This window comes from Rhinolophus sinicus, linkage group LG05, assembly GCF_036562045.2.
Source record: "Rhinolophus sinicus isolate RSC01 linkage group LG05, ASM3656204v1, whole genome shotgun sequence".
Lineage (NCBI taxonomy): Eukaryota > Metazoa > Chordata > Mammalia > Chiroptera > Rhinolophidae > Rhinolophus > Rhinolophus sinicus.
The window spans coordinates 86,044,568-86,056,390 of NC_133755.1; the positions used below are offsets into that span (position 1 = coordinate 86,044,568).

General features: G+C 45.5%; 1 long non-coding RNA gene across 1 annotated transcript; it reads left to right on the plus strand.

Moving 5' to 3' along the window:
* The first annotated feature begins 297 nt into the window (after positions 1-297).
* On the plus strand, positions 298-4,523 carry LOC141571866 (uncharacterized). The gene is made up of 2 exons (XR_012496919.1): positions 298-557; positions 3,933-4,523. It is a non-coding gene; the product is annotated as an uncharacterized LOC141571866 (long non-coding RNA).
* Positions 4,524-11,823: the final 7,300 nt, after the last annotated feature.

Sequence of the window (11,823 nt, forward strand, 5' to 3'; positions counted from 1 at the left end):
CGAGCACAAAAGGAAAGGCAGTGCTTGCATGACCCTGAGAGCCTGCACCTCCTTAAATTTTGTGTCCCAGGTGCCTCACTCTCCTCACCCTGGGGTCCCTGAAGAAGCTAACGACTGGAACCGTCAGTTCACTGCACCCCTTGCAACCGGGCACCATGACTTTTCTCAAAGGGAGGTCTGCACAGCACATCTGTGTCTGCCACACTCTTCATCCAACAAATATTTACTAAGCACCCACCCACTGGGTGCTAGGCTTTGGAAGTAAACACATCAGACCAGGCTCTGCCTTGGGACGCTTCCAGCCTAGCACGTCGCTGCACATACCTGGGTGTGTGCCTCGGTGTATGTGTCAAGGTCAGGGTGATCTCTTGGCTATGTCACAGAAGACCTGTAGCTCTGGTTGTGTCCACCTGTGTGTGTGCACACATGAATATACTTATGCAGAATCAAGGGGGCCATTGAAGGGTTGGGAAGATTTTCAAAGAAGCTGCAGCTTTAGAAGAGAGAGAAGAGAATCAAGGAGGAAGGAAGGAGCTGGCAGGCAAGTGACCTAAGAGGTGAGCAGAAAAGCCCAGGTGGGAGAAAGGGGAAGTGAGTTAGGGCTGCCGATTCTGGGTCTGATGGTGCATTTCTGGCAGGAATGAACAAGGAGCAGGTAACAGTGAGGAGGGCTCATGCAATCCTGGGCCGGCAGCTGGCCCAGGGCCAGGGAGGGAAAATGTCTGCTTCCTTAAGAACTAGCGAGTAGAGGGAGAAGAGACCTTGAAGAAAAACCAAGAACTAGAGCCGGGGCAAGCCTTTCAGACAGGAAGGAACAGGCTGGTAAGGAGAGGGCAGGGGCATGAGAGCCAGCGGAGTGCCAGGGCAGGCTATCTATCTGTCACTTCTATCAGTCATCAGTGATTTGCGAGCCACATGCAAACATTGCGTTTGAATAGTAAGAAGACTTGGCAGTAAGTAGCATTTGTGCAGCCTTTACATAATGTCCCCAGGCCTTCCCCCTCCACAAATTAAGTTCCTTGCCCAGGCCAGAAACCTGGGAGTCCTACTAGACTCTTCTCTCGCTTTCTCCCCCTCAGCACATCAGCCCCCAAGACCATTGTGTACCTTGTGAGGACTCCACAAATCCTGCTTTGCCCTGTCCCTTTTGCTCTTGCCTAGACCACCCTCCCTTCTGTCCCCTGAAGTAACAGTCTCTCACCTGCCTGTCTCCTAGTTCCCTGACCCCCTGGATTCATTCTCTTTGCTACAAAATTCATCACAGCTCAGTTTATCTTGTTGAAACTGCCGCCACTGTCCTCAAGACAAAGCCCCATATTCTTACTTTGGCCTTTGGGGTGTAACCCCTCTTCTGCTTTGCAGCCACTTCTGCTCCCCTCCTGTAACTCTTCCATCCTCAAAGTCACTGCTACCCCCACCCCACACACACACCCCAGGGCTCTCTTGCCTCTGGGCCTCACCCAATCCTGTTCCCCCTGCCTGGAACACCCTCACTGGGACTAATTCCTGCTGTGACTTTCAGGTCTCAGTGTCTGCACCTCTCACTCCAGGAAGCCCCCCCTGAATTCCCCACCCTAATGTTAGGTGTTTCTGCCACAGTTCCCTGCCATGGCACCTGCCAGGTTACGGTTATTGGTTAAGTATAGCGACTCCAAGATGGACAATCCCGTCTACCTTGCCCATGTTGTACCTGCAGGATACTGCAGAGTACCCACGTCATCAAGTATTTTTTGAGCATCAATCGAATGTCAGGCACCACAATAGGCCCTGGGGAAATGACAGAGAATTGGCAAAATTCTTGTCTTCACACTTGGTTTTTGCATATCCCGAAGTTATTTTAGGGAGTATGCATTGTTTTCATATGGGAAGAGAAAAAGTGGTAGGAAAAAAAGAAAGGAAGAGAGAGAGAGAGGGAGGGAGGAAAGGAGGAGCAAAAGAAAGATCTGTTGCTGTCCAAACTCCTGGGTGAGGTAAACCAAGCTCCTTCAATTCCGGGCCTTGCTCTGTCCAAGTTTCTTGCCTCACTCCTTTTCACGTGCTGTTCAGACACCTTCTCGGGGCCTTTGTAACAGCCCCGTTTCCACTCACCCCCAGAGTGACGTGCTCCGCCCAACCACTCTGTTCTTAACTTTTACCTAAATGCCAACAGTTATCAGGGAACAGAGCTGGCAGTCTGAGGAGGGAGGCACGGCCCCCAACATGACCTGGAAGCAGGAATTGCAGAGCTGAGAAGAGAGCAGAGGAGACAGAACAGTAGGAGTGGATGGACAGATACCAGGCTAACCACATCCAAAAATTCCAAGGAGGCGTAGAACTAAGGTCTGGTCCAGATTCAGTGGCGATTCTCTGGAACAGCTGTTAGTTAAGAAGGAATTGAAGGGCAGGGGTGACAGAAGGAAAGGAAAGAAGGGGACTACCACCTGAAATCAAGAGTTGGGGGGAGGCAGGTGGAGAGTCTATGTGAGCTGGGGGTTGCTGCTCCCTCCCCTTCTCCTTCTCTCTCAGAAACTCCTACTGTCCCCCACATTCCGCCCTCCCCCCACACACACACACAAACACAACCACCTCAACTCCAAGAAAGTTGGACACTTCTCATTGAAGGACACCACTACTCACTCAGGCCTAAGGGAATAAACAGAGAGGGACCTTCGTCCACCTCCAACCCACCCACCCCTGCCCACTGACCAGAGGGCCACCTGCACCTCTAACTGCAGCCAAGAGGAAGTGGCTGCTGAGCTGGGCCTGGAGGAGGAAGGAACCAGCACCTTCCGGCTACGTAGGCTTCTCTCAACCATGTCCTCTGAGAAGGGCTGAGAAGGGGGCAGGCAGCCAGGTGCTGCTGTAACACCTGGCAGAGTTGGGAGATGTCATTCACTCACTCATTCATTCGTCCTCTCAGCAAAGCGAGTTCTATGGGTCAGACTCGAGGTACTGGTGACAAAAAAAACCAACACTGATTGCTCTCCTGAGCTTATGACTAAGATGGTATCTCTGGCTTGAGGTGATTTTGGAGACAGCAGGAAGATTCCCAGCTCCCAAACAAAGCTTTTCCTCTAGCTTGCCTGGAATCCCACCACTGTAGTTGCTTCACTGCAGATCAGCGGAGGATTGTGGGGCCTGAAGCTCAAACAATTTGAAAGGGGGGATTCTTAGAAAAGTAATTCAAAATGGCAATTTCTAGAAAAAGATGTGGTCGTGGGAACACATTGCTGTAGGCTGTGGCAGCCTGGGAAGGACCCATGAGAGTGAGACAGACCCTGACTCTTGAGTTTCATGAGCTTTTCGGTAAACCCAGCTCTCTGCAAACTACGGCCCTGCTTCTTAGAAGTGCAGACAGTAATGAAAGGAAGCAAACCTCAGGATTACACTCACGGAAGGATGCTAGGATGAGGGCTGGCGTTCTGACTGGGAAGGAGGGGCTCCAGGAAGGGGTGGGGCCCAGAGAAGATGCTGGGACAGCTCCTCCCCCATCTGCCTGACCTTTCCCTGTGGGCTCAGAGCACAGTTCTGCTCCCCATGGAGAATCTGCCTTTTTCTTCTAGCAGCCAGAAGAAGTTTTCTCTCCCTCCTTCCCAGCACACTCATGGAGGGGGTGCGGCATGCAGAAACATGGTCCAGTTTGAGCTTCCCCACCATGGGGTGGGGTTGGGGGGAGTGCATGAGAAGAAACAGCAATGCCTCCAAAGAGAAGGCCGATGGGCTGCTTTTCCACCAACTGGGTGGACTTTTCCTCTCTGTGTCTCACCTCCGTCTTCACTCTGGTTCAATGCTGTCAGTGGTTGGAGTAAATCAGCACATACCAATCACAGGCTTGTGGTCTCTCGAGGTCTTCCTAGCCAGGGACTTTTAGTTAAAGGAGATGATGGGATCTATGTCCATCTCATTTTCTTAAAGTTTTAATAAATTAAATAATTACTTTTCTCACCCTGAAGGTCTTCCTGACTGTGCCACAAAATCATAAAATGAAAGCTGGATACATTCAACTCCAAACAAACAAAACAATTTAATTTCTGCGTGGCAGAAGCTATCATAAAGAAAACCAGAGACAGCAAACTTGGAAAAGTATTTGTGTTTACTGTCATAAACATACAGCTAATTTCCCTAATATGTGAAGAGCTCCTACAAATCAATTTTTTAAAAACCCCACAATCTTCAATAGAAAAAAGTGAGCAAAGAATATCAACGGACAATTCAAATGACTCTCAAACATTTGAAACGATGCCCAACCTCACCTGCAATAAGAAAATTGCATATTTAAACCAGCACTGACATACCATTTCTATACATATCAGATTGGCAAATATCAAACGTTGGCAAAGAAACAGCATTCAGATCTCCCTGCTGAGCATATAATTGGAGCAAACCCTCTGGAGAACAATTTGGCAACAGCTATCGAAATTATAAATGCATTCACTCTGACCCAGCAATTCCACTTTGCTATTGTAGTTTGTGCATTTATAACCACCTAACCCTATTAGCTATTCAAAAGTAAGTTAAACAAATTAAAACGCTTTTCCACTAGAGCAATGTGAGTGCTTACTGAGTGAACAAATGGTACTTGTGACTCAGTCTCTGGAGGGTTCAGCTTCTTACTCAGCTACACTCAATAGTCAATGCGTATTTTTTGACCATTAAACAACTTTAAATCGTTTTTAGATGCTTTCATTTATTGTCTTAAGTCTATCCACAATTGCTGGTTTGTCCATTAGGAAAAGTAGAAAAAATACTGATACTGAAGCATAAGAACCCAACAACTTGCATCAAAGTGCTCATTGCCAGGCTCATTTGCATTCATCTGTTCAATATTATTTTAAAGCACAGCAGGATGTCTTGGGTTCTTCAAAAATGATATAAAAACAAAACAAGAAAGGGCTAATCATCAGGGAAATGCAAATTAAACCACAATGAGATATGACTTCACACCTGTCAGAATGGCTATCATCAATAAATCAACAAACAAGTGCTGGCCAGGATGTGGAGAAGAAGGATCCCTCTTGCACTGTTACTGAGATTGCAGATTGGTGCAGCCACTATGGAAGACAGTATGGAGGTTCCTCAAAAAGTTAAAAATAGGATTACCTTGTGACCCAGCCATTCTACTTCTGGGTATTTATACGAAGAAATCCAAAACTCTAATTTGAAAAGATATATGCATCCCTATGTTCATTGCAGCATTATTTACAGTAGCCAAGATATGGAAGCAACCTAAGTGCCCATCGATAGATGACTGGATAAGGAAGATGTGGTACATATACACAATGGAATATTAGCCATAAAAGAATAAAATCTTACCATTTGCAACAACATGGATGGAGCTAGTGAGTATTGTGCTAAGTGAAATAAGTCAGACAGAGAAAGACAAATATCATATGATTTCACTAATATGTGGAATCTAAAAAACAAAATAAATGAATAAACAAAATAGAAACAGACTCATAGACACAGACAACAAACTGATGATTGCCAGATAACAGGGGGTTGGATTGGGTGGGAAAGGGTGAAGGGGTTAAGTACAAATTGGCAGTTAGAAAATAGTCACAGGGATGTAAAGTACAGCTTAGGGAATATAGTCAATAATATTATAATGATTATATATGGTGCCAGGTGGGTACTAGACTTATCAGGGGGATCACTTCATAAGGTATATAAATGTCTACCCACTATGCTGTAGATCTGAAACTAATATAATATTGAATGTCCACTGTAATTGAAAAAAGTTAAAGTTAAAGTTAAAAAGAAAAACAAGAAAGGGCTGATTCTTTCCAATTCAGCTTGGCTTTTATTGGAAATGGAGACTACGTATAGCTGCACTGTGTTATGTGTGGAGATGTGCTTAGAAAAAAACAGCCTGGAACCTTCTCTTCCATCATGTAGAAACCACATTTGCAATGGATGACAAGGAATCAGCTGATTTTTCATGATACAGAATGCGAGGATTCCACACATCACGTCCTAAAACGGTTTTTGACAATTGTTGACGTTCTAAAGTGTAAAACAGCATACATCCACTTTTAAATATACTCAATCCTAATTTAAACATGATATTATCCAACAGATCATGCTTTTCCTTAAATAGTAAGTGGCAGTTACCCTAGAAAAACTCAAAATTAGTCTTTATACATTATAAATGTTTAATTTAAATGAACTCTATAATATAATATTTAATAATATATTTCTATGATATATATGTTTTAACTGAAAAACACTTATCATATATAAAAAGTGCCAAAATGACCTTTTAAAAATATTTTAGGCCATTTCCAACATTATATATCAGAAGTTTTTGAATGATTGAAAAACACTGTCTAAGCTATGACAACTATGATATTCTTGGCTTCCAAGACTTAACAACTAGACATGTCATCCCTCAGCACCTGGGCCTGCCCAAATCCTGATAAAAGAAGCCAGGAGTGACTTAAATGTTTTCTTGTAGATATTCCTTATCTTCAGCAATTTTTAAATACTCATGATCTCACTGGAGGCTTGCAAAGCTTCTACCGTGTTTCCCCAAAAATAAGACTGGGTCTTATATTAATTTTTGCTCCAAAAGACTCATTAGAGCTTATGTTCAGGGGATGTCATCCTGAAAAATCATGCTAGGGCTTATCCGGTTAGGTCTTATTTTTGGGAAACACCGTAGTATCTATCTATCTATATATCCATCTATACATACATACAACCATACATACACACATCTAATCATTCCCACTATACAGATGAAGATGTTGAGACCCAGAGATTTTATATCACTTGTCTAAGGCACACAGGTCAAAGTCAGGTCCATGCCTCTCTCCGTCACTCAGAGGTGACTGTCCCAATTCCCAGCTTCCCCCTAACACACACACAGACCTCCCCATCCTCCTTGGATTCTGAGAACAAAACCAGCGCTTTTATGATAAAAGTAGCTCAGAGCAATGGTAGATGGGGTCTAGGGGACAGGCCAAGGCTAAAGGGCTGTGAGGGGTCAGGTGGAGACCTGGGGAGGGGCTGGGGCAGAGGACTGGGCAGAGGGCACTGAAGTCTACCCCCACAGCTCTGCTTCATGGATGGCTGAGTGCTGCTCAGCGGTCATCAGTGCCTCATGGGGACAGAGCCCCCAGAAAATCACCTGACTGGGCTCTGATTAATGTGTAAGCCCTGGGGATGGTGATAAGGAGTTAGTCTTCTTGGCAGGGGTGTTCCGGTACAAGAAGCATGAAAATGGAGGCTTTAATCCAGGAGTGAGTAGTTGCCCCCACCTCCATCATGTTCCTCAGAGGCCAGGAAGGGGCTGTTTAGGTTAGGCTGGCAAGGTTCCACTTCAGGAGTCCTGCTCTTAGCAAGGGGGGGGGGAGGGCTGAGAGACCTTTGAGTCTAGGAGCCCCTCTCCCCTCTCTCACTTTAGCTGAGGTGAGTTCAGTCAGGGCTGGGCATTGAATAGAGGCTTGATTGATTCCTTTGGGGCGGCGGGGGAGGGGGTCAAACCCTATGGGTATGCAGCTGTCTGACCTTTATCCCTCCCCATCCTTTTGCCACCTCCTGACTGGGCCACGGCACAGGCAGGGAACCACTGATCCCTGAAAGTCTGAATGTCTCCGGGCCCAGGCAAGTGGAACATCGTAAGAGTTAGTACAGCTGAGCCATGGAAGAGGGCACCCAAGCAAGACCGATATCCATGGCCTGCTCTCCCCTTGGCAAAGGCCACTGGGCTACCTAAATTGGATTGCTGTCAGCTAGGAAAACTTGTCTTAAATCACCAGCACCCCCTTCTCACCATCAGTTTCATCACCACCACCATTTGAAAGCTTGGCAGGGAATTGTACAGGTAAAATTTCATTCTATGTATTCTGTCCACCCAGAATTGAAACCAGTTTTTGGGGGGTCCAGGAGAGTTCTTAACCTTACCCTGAGGCTGCTGGTTGCCATTTCATATCCACCCTCCCTTTCTTCCTTATTATACTGTTGCATTGTTGGAAGTGGCAAGGTACCCAGATTAAAACAAACAAACAAACAAACAAACAAACATTTCCCAGACTCCCTTTCAGAGCAGGTGGCTGATGATACATTATTGGGGCTAGGTGGGTGAGGTCAGGAGAAATAGAGGATCCTGACTGAGCTGAAAGGTGCCTTTTGTCCTCTCATAATCCTTCCTTCCTTAGATGTGCCGGCTGGCTGGAGTACCAGCTGCCATCTTAGACCATGAGATAACCCTAAAGACAAAAACCCATGCCAAGGAAGGAGAGACAGAAAGCTGGAAGGAGCCTGGAACATCGGAACATCACAACATCATGGAGGTCACCACAACTTTGGACTGGCTTATCTGTGGACATTTTTAATTGGGAGAAAGCAAAGCTCTGTCTTACTAAGCTGTGGTCATTTTGAATCTCTCCTACTAGTAATCAAATGCAATTCCTAACTGAAATACTGAGCATCCCTAAAATCCCCTCTGAGCCATCACAGGGTGCCATCATTGTCTCTGGGCAGTGGGTGGGAGAGACTTGAATTGGGAGCAGTGCAAAACGTGATCCACATACTCCAACTTGAGACACCACCTACCATCATGGCGTCATTGACAGAGAGAAGAGTCCTCGTCACTGTGTTATCAGAAATAAAACAAAAGACTTCAGAGCCACGATTGACTTACAATCCCAGATCAATAAATCTCAGCTCTTTCCTGCTTGCTCACCCTTCTAGAAGCCTTCTGGGCTGACCAGCGAAGAGTTGGCAGCCCTTCCAGGTATCGCCACTCTCCGACATAAGGCTGAAGACCCTGCTTGCTGCATCACATCTCCTTGGTACATATCTGGTTACAGCCACAGTTGCGATAGACAATCCCATGTAAGCACACACTCATGCATCCTCAAGGTGGCTGCTTTCTGTCTCAGGATCTTCTCCAAACATCTCAGGAGCCTGCTTGGTCCAATTCACAGCCTGGAAGTACAGGGGGCACCTTCAGGGCATAGGAGATCAGATTCTGTGGCTAGATGCTCCAGCCTCCTGTTCTTTGGACAGACTACTCTTGGAAACATTCCGTACACTTCTCAGGACACCCCTGCCTCCAGTGGTGACCTTGGTGCCGCCCCTTACATAGGGTCCTTCCTCTTTCCCTGTCTCACTCTTCCCAGTCCCTCACTCTCACTTGCTGGGACCACCTCTCAAATGAACTACATGCCCAAATCTGTATGTCAGGCTCTGCTTTCAGGGGCCCCTGAACAATGACTCAGCCTTTTACCACCTTGCTCAGCTCAGTCACATGTGACATCTGACACATGGTCTTATCTCCTGTCTGTTGTCGGTGAGCTCTGAGGGCCCTGGATGGACTGTGTCGGTGAGTTCTGAGAGAAGAAAGTCCCTGAGGACAGGAATGGTATCTGTTTACTGTAAAGCCTGGCAGATTGTATTTTTAAGGGCTTTTAGATGATGATGATGATGATGGTGGTGGTGGTGGTGGTGGTGGTGATGATGATGGTGGTGGTGATGATGATGGTGGTGGTGATAATGATGGTGATGATGATGATGGTGATGATGATGATGGTGATGATGATGATGATGATGGTGATGGTGGTGGTGGTGGTGATGATGATGATGATGGTGGTGATGATTATGGTGATGATGATGATGGTGATGGTGGTGATGATGATGCTGATGGTGGTGGTGGTGGTGGTGGTGGTGATGATGCTGATGGTGGTGGTGGTGGTGGTGGTGGTGATGATGATTATGGTGATGATGGTGGTGATGATGGTGGTGATGGTGGTGATGATGATGGTGGTGGTGATGATGGTGATGATGATGGTGATGATGATGGTGATGATGGTGGTGATGATGATGGTGATGATGATGATAGCCACTATGATGATGATGGTAATGCTGAGCATTGTGCTGCTGACAATCCTAAAGCTGCTTGAAGACAACCTGAACCAAATGTTTTCCTTCGAAGCCACTCAGCTGTCTCTAGAGAAGTGTCATGGGCAAACTACCCAAATAACCAGGTTTTTAATTGGTCTCTGTGGAGAGCAATTTCCCATCACATTCAAACTTACAAATTCACATCCTCTCTGACCCAGCACAGAGAGATTTTTATCCTATAGATCACATATGCACTAAATGACATAGGTATAAGATTATCATGGAAGCCTTGCTAGTATTAGCAAATAGTTAGAAACAACTTAAATGTCCACAGTAGGGCACCACTTCGAGAAATTATGGTATATCTAAACAATGGAACATTACACAGCTGTGTGAAAAATTGGAACAATCTTCATTTGATGACAGAACTATCTTCAAGGTATATTGTGAAGTGGAAAAAGGTATATTGTGAAGTGGAAAAAGAAGGAGCAGGACAGGGTGAAAAAGAGAAGGGAATTGGGTGGCTAAGGACAAAAGTAAGGGAAAGAGACTTACTGACTTGGATCATGTGAACGTATTACTTTTTTGAAAAATAAATAAAATAAAAACAATAGTTAAGCATCAAATGCAGAGATCTTTCATAGTCATATCTATTTTTTCCAGAGATATTTACCAAGGGCCTGCTGAGTGCTGGGCAATGTGCCACAGATTAGACATACAAAGAAAAAAGACCTTTAGTAATGACATATATGAGGTGGGCACTGGGGGAGACTGGAAGTACATCAGCAATTACAACTCATCCATATATGCCAAAAATGGGGTAAGGACAGAATGCTATGGGTACATAAAAGAAGGGCAACTGAGGCGGATACAGGATCCAGTCCAGGAAGGCTTCCTGCAGATGGTGGCACTTGTTTCACCCTTGAACTATGAGTAGGAGGGAGAAAGGGAAAAGGGAAATTCTTGGGAGAACCACAGGAGCAAAAGTGCCAAAGTGTGACCCGGCGTGACAGATGGGAAGCTGCATGGGGCATTGAGAATATGGCCAATTTGAGACCAGACTGAATGGAGTTCATGCTCCACGGTAGCAGCTTTAGTAAAAGCCTAAATAACATCTTTTTTATTGGGGAGCCAAGTCAGCACTGGGGGAGTGGAGGCCAGTCCTGGGGCTTCAAATCGCCTTGCTCCAACTCCCCCCAGCCTCCCTCAACCCAGAAACCAAGCTGGAATCAACCTGGTTGTCAGAGACCTGTGACCAACATGTCACCTTCCCTCCTGCCTAGATGTGACACTCAGTCAGTCAACAAGCATTTACTGAGCAACCACAGGGTCCTTCAGGACAGTACCAAGGGGCACAGAAGTTTAAGATACAGCCATTGGCCTAGGAGGAGATAAAACTTACAAAATGACCTAGAAGCAGAACAACTCAATTTATGACTCTATGTTAAGAAGCATGGTTCAAAGCAGGGACTTAGATACTTTATGCCATAGCAGCATTATTCACAATAGCCAAGAGGTGGAAGCAACCCAAGTGTCATCGACAGATGAATGAATAAACAAAATGTGGTCTATCCATACAATGAAACAGCATTCAGCCATAAAAAGAAATGAAATACTGACCCGCTACAATATGGATGAACTTTGAAGACATTATACAACGCAAAAGTAGACGGACACAGAAGGACAAATACTGGGTGATTCCATTTATGTGAAACGTACAGCATAACTATAGAGACAAGACCACAGGGGTAGAAAGTAGATTAGAGGTTACCAGGTAGGGATGGGCATTATTGCTTAACAGGTACAGAGTTTCTGTTTGGGTGATGAAAAATTTCAGTGATAGTGGTGATAGTTGTACAACATTGTGAATGTAATAAAGGGCATTGAATTGTACACTTAGAAATGGTTAAAGTGGCACATTTTTTTGGTATGTGCATTTTACCACCAAAACAAGTTTAAAAAATTGTTGCTGGGAAAGGGGATATAGTGAGGCCTCAG